Genomic DNA, 6,000 nt, shown 5'->3' with positions numbered 1-6,000 from the left:
GAGGGGGCGAAGACGTGTGGGAGGGTCGCGGTGCGATCGATCGCCGCCGCCTCTCCCGGATGGGATAGGCTTTCGCCACGCTTTCTGCTCCCCTGACAGTTTCGTTTACCCTCTCGATAATCCTCCTTTGTCCGCTAATAATCCGTCCAATTATACCGCGATCGGGAGCCGTGACCGTGCACCAGTCGACGCATAATGGGATATAATGATAATCTCGCGAACAAAGGAAACTGGTGGAAAATCCTAGGGTTACATGCGTCGCCAGCTGGTAGAATCCTTTCTTCTCTATGACGCGTCGAACAAGGGCGGGCGTAAAGAGACCCGTACAGCCGCTCGCCAAGGTCTAGACGGCCGTCGACGACCTTAACGAGCGGGTAAGAACTGTAATTGCGCGACATTAGATCCGACGTGTCGGTCTCTCCATTATCTGTTGACTCTCGAAATGCGCGTTGCTTTCCGGCTTCGCAAATTATTCCGGAAATAATCGTCGCGATATTTCGCCTCGTACATACAGAGTGTTTACGAAGTGCTTGGACAAACTTTTAGAGCCTGTTCCTCTCGCAAAATAAAGAAAAAAGTTTACGTTAATGTTACTATTAAATAATTATGAATAAACGTTTAAATTATAACGAGTGCTCAAAATGGCCACCTTTTCATGGGAGACAGGCACTGATACGGTACAGTAAGGATTGTCAAGCGATTTCAAAGATTCGCGACCAATTTCGTACAGCCTCACAAACATTAATAATGCTTTGGCGAAACACCTCTTCGTTATCAATAGGTTCGCTGCAAATCCAAGTGCATTGCGCGGAACCTATCTAGCAAAGCACCTATTTGCGTTACGCATATTTCACAATCATTAGGATAAATTGCGATCGTTCAAAATCTACTGACATTCAATTAGGTTAATCGATGTACTTACCTCAGCTTTCTCTTTCCGTATTCATAGAAATTCCCCGTCTCTTCGAAGGAAATCGGTTTTAAGAGCGCGCGATAGATTTTTTTCATGATAGCTTCGATCATTACAGACGAATGAAATGCCAGCCATTACAATTTGCAAACTTCACTTGTATCTCGCGCTTTCCACGCGATACTAATCCGATAAAAAAATGATTATTCATAACCTATGCGTGATAACCAAAACGCGATCCTCTCTCTTATACATCGCTGAACGAGAAAGAAACGTCTCAGGAGACATTGTCAGTATGCTAAAAATTGGATTTTTTGGAGAGGTTAGATAATTCTATTTCATCGGAAATGTTAAGTTTAAAAGTATACTCTAAATTGTTGTATGCAGGCTTAACCTCCACCTTTAAAACAAATCAAGGTAGAAATCGATAGGACTGATGGTTTCAAAGTTACGTTTTTTACTGTAAATGAGACATACATATCCCGCAGGTAAAGAAGGGTTAAACATCTATCATGGTTGAATTTCCAACGCGTGACTCATTGGATGGGTTGAATATCACGCGAGCTCGGCATTCCTCGCCGAATACGCGTCGCAGAGGAGCCCGCCGCAATTAGAAGCGCCGGCCCGGCATTCGTAACGGGGGGAGCAAATGCCGAATCGCCTCCTCGTGCTCCTGATCGCCGGATAGAGTTTCTATGAATGTTCCGTTGTTACCGCCCACACCCCTTTCGCCGTTTCGCCGCGCCCGTCGGACTTCCGCAAGGGAACAATCGCGCGAGCTGGACGGCAAAAGCCGCCCGTCGTCGGGGCGAGTTGTCGTGCAGAGACACGTCTTTGTGCATTCGAGAACACCGGTCGACCTCGGCAACACCCTACCGAGGGTTGTGCCGCCGGGGCCAAGATGGCGGAGTGCCGACGCCTCCAGATGCTCGGACATTATAACGTCCTGATCGTTGTCACCGCATTCCTTTTATACGAAGTCACTCGAGCGAGACGACCGCGCGACCACGGCGGGAGGAGCTCGACCGGCACGGCGGACAACGCGGTCTCGAGAAGTCTCGCTTCTAATGCAACTTGTGACACACGGCGGCTTGTGATCGCGTCGCCTGTGAGCGACCTCTTTGAAGGAGGATCGCCAGGTAACGAGCGAAAGACACCTCGACAATCCTTGAGGAATCCAGGCAGGTGCCTGTTGTCCAGCCGCAACGAGTGGATTTCTCTACGGAGAAAAGAACGCTGCAGAAAACGGAACGCTGCACAAAAGGCTCATCTCGACAGATCGGGCTTCTCGCCCGTGGGAACCTATTTATAATCCATGATCTTCTCGTAAAATATTCTCGTAAAATATTCACACAATTGACCTGTCGACCCCATAGAGAGCCTTAAAACCACTGAGTGCAACCGACAGCATTTTAGTTCTACAACTCTTTCTCAGAAAAGATGCATTTTACACTGAAACGCCTGAAGAAGCTTTCGTAGACACTGATTCCAAAGAATACGGCCCACAATTTCCTCGTATTTGATTTCCCACTTAATTTTGTCCAATAGATGGTGAACAAAATTAAAGGATGCAATATATTATGTAAATAAAATATCTTGGTTTACACACAAAGCATTAGCGGGGAAGCCGCAGAAGGGGATCCGCGCCAATGCGAGTCCGACAACGATGTTTCCGAAGCAGTCTTCAGGTGTGTGCTCATCGCAGGCTCTACACACGCTACGACCTGTCTGTCAGTCTGCCTGTCCGTATCACAGTGACGTCAGCGAAGGCGGACGAGCCGATGTCCGTCTCTACGCCGACCGCGACGACCGCGACGAGGGGATCGATCGCGACCGGCGGCCGGAGCGGGCATGTTGCCCTGTTACGGCGCACCGAGATTCTTTTGTTCTCGATTGATTGACCCAGGTCGCGGTCAGGCTTCTTGGCCACGGGCGCAACTGCTCGGCCCGTCATCGATTGGCCCGGCGATTTCTCCGGGTTCATATTACCCTGTGACACGGAGGAGTCGCTCCATTGTCCTCAGCTTTCTTGGCGCGTCCCAAGACGCTCGTTCGTTCTCTCCGCCTCGACGCGGCCAGGCAGACAGCGGAAGAGAGAAACGCGCGACAAGTGTCTTCGGCAGTGTGATCGCCGACGGTGCTGGTCGCGGCACCCGCCTCTCCCGCTCGATCTGAAGCCTGCCCCCGCGGCGGCCGCCGCATCGGCCACGTCGATCTTCGGCTTCTTCTCTTTTTCCCGGACGACACGCGCGTCGGACGCATAGACGTGGCCGCGCGGATGATCCGAACGCAAGTGGCAAAAATCGCCTTGCGCTTGGCATCTCGTCGTGCTCCTTTCAAATGCTAACTCCACCGCGATCATTCACTCCTTGCACCCGCTTTCTGCAAATTACTCCTCGCTCATGACGCCCTGATACCTAACGGTACTCACCTGGCTGTTGATTGACAGCGATCGATTTGAATGGGGCATTAGGTAAGCTGAAAGTGAGAGCCCGCGATCGACGCGAGTGTCGTGTCCGAAACGGGACACCTGCTCGGAAGTTCCCCGATGGGCGAGCGGGTGTTCGCCGAACCATCTCGCCTCGTCGTCGACGTGAAGAACGCCGGTGCGAGAGACTAGTCGAGATGCTGATCGCGCCGCTTGAAGTGGCATAGACAATGAACCGACATGCAAATGATTTGCCTTTTTCATGAAATTATGTCGTGAAACATAATTCTGTAATTTAGTTCGCGCAATCCGTGAAGGAAGCTTCTCGAAGGGTTGAAGATAAAAGTTAGGAGACAGCCACTTCCTCGCGTTTCTCGCGCTCTTGCATTTTATGCACGCGACGTATGTAAATGTATCGGGGAAAATCTCGCCCCTGGTCAGAATTTTGACGAACCTTGCGGTTCCATCAAGACGGGAGCATCATTTTCCGTCCAAGTCGCGTGTTTCACGCACGGCCGTGCATCGGATTTCACAAAGAGCGTCGCTCGGTGGCTACCCCTACCGACCTGGTAGTGTCCCTTTCGAGAGAACTGCGATCCAAGCTAGGGTATACGTGCGCTCTCGATCGTCTGCTCCCGCCGCGTCATATTTGCCGCGGGATTCGAAGGCCGCCGGCCCCCGAGGCTTCCTTCGCGATCATGTCGCCCTAATACCGTTGACATCTGCGCGATTTATCTTTCTTCAGCCGGGACAAATTGAATTCGCTGCGCGCGCGAACGCGGAGTACGCGCCGCGCGTCTCACGAGGAGAACTCCGAACGGACAAGAGCCGTTGTCGCTCGTTATCGTGAGGAACCACCGCGTCGACACTATGGTACCCTGATTGTGCGTGCGCCGACGTTATAAAAACAAAAGTGTCGGCCGCTCGACGCGACAGATGACGAGCCATGCGTGCCTGGCGACAGTAATATACACGATGATTCGACACAATCCTAAGAGAGAATTCACACCTTGGCAGAAGAGCCGAGAACAGACTGGTAGAAGCCAATCAGAACTCACCACTGATAGAAAAACAGAAACTGTCGACTACCTCTTGACCACCAACACGCGTTTTGACTGGCTTCTGCCTTTCTGGTTTCTGCTTTTCTGCCAAAGTGCGAATTCGCTATAAGGCCGGTATTTATCGTTACTAAAAACCTATCTCACGTGAGGAAATAGGAAATAGGAAATAGGAAATAGGAAATAGGAAATAGAAGTTAGGTCAGAATTTTTCAATTGAATCATATTATATATGTGATGTAATGATTGTAAACGTGATTTAGCTCATTCCAAAAAATATTTTGCTAATTCAGGTAGAATTCTAAATATCACAGTGAAAATTTATCGCTGTTTTTGTATCTACTAGTAAATTGTCTGTGGTACGTAGAATTTGCAGCAACAGCAATGAAATTTTTCCTTAGCTCGATTATACTCAGATATACTGTGATATCACAGAACCTTTCTAATGAAATATCATTTTACTTTAGAATCTTCAGTCACGGAATATTAAAACCATCGTGTTCAATCCACCCTTTCAAATATCGATTCATAAATCTCCACGCGATTTCACACGCTTACCTTTGATTTTATCTTTGACGCAAGAGAATAACAGTCAAGTATCAAGCAGGATTCTTCGCTTCCGCAATTATTATATGCTTTGTCAATTGAAAGAATACTCTTTTTATTCAACGCGCCGAAATTAGTTCAGTCGCCAAATAGATTTACTAGCTTTACTGCGAGATAGGGTTGCCACATTTGTAAGTTGATAGTAAGAGACGTCCGAAAATTTTGACAAGAGAAGAAAGATCGCCGGGTGAAGGGCGTCTGTCTTACCTTTTCGAACGTCAATTTTCAACTGCACATATACATTTCATATGTGTATCTTACATATTATTACATATATTATTGATAACAGTACGCGCAAAAGTGATTACATATAAATACTTAAGAATAAATTATTGTACATACTTCGCACTACTACGAGCAGCCTTCAGAATCTCAGTGTTGCTTCTTGTTTTATCTGCAAACAAATAGAACAAGGTGTGTTAGACCTAGATGTTAAGGTAAGATAGAGAATTTTCAGACAAAATTTCAACAAAACGAAGCTCTTTCCGATGAGGTAGAAAAAGACAAATAGCGTCCTTGACAGGTTGACTAGAAAGAAGGACAATCCTTGCCAAAGGAGGACAAGTCTATTGCGAGGACACAGCCAACTCGCGCGTAGACATCGATGTCACACGTGTGTACACCTGAAGGCGAGCACGCCGTAATCACGCTCGACGGTGGTATCAGCTCCGACGCGCGTCTGCGGTCCCCAGGAGATCAGAAAGCCAGCCGCGGCACGGGGCACCGCCACGTTGCCCCGTCATAATTCCCTAATACGCCCGGTGTCTACTCGTTTCTGTCCGTGGCGACAAACCGGGATAATTTACGAGGCTATCGACCGACCACGCTCCACTGCAACCTGCTCCGAAGTGAGAGACAGACGCGCGCGCTGCTGGAGGATGCTCGTCAGTCCAATAAACCGTGTCGTATCGATCGCGCGCAAGCGAACGTATGTTTTTCTGGAAAACCTCAGCTGCGAGAGTTTCATGAAATCCCGATCCACAGAAAGTCTGAGAATC

This window comes from Odontomachus brunneus, unplaced genomic scaffold, assembly GCF_010583005.1.
Source record: "Odontomachus brunneus isolate Ranch 3 - 2012 unplaced genomic scaffold, Obru_v1 Obru_scaffold_125, whole genome shotgun sequence".
NCBI classification, from domain to species: Eukaryota; Metazoa; Arthropoda; class Insecta; order Hymenoptera; family Formicidae; genus Odontomachus; species Odontomachus brunneus.
Note: the sequence above shows the minus strand (reverse complement) of the source record.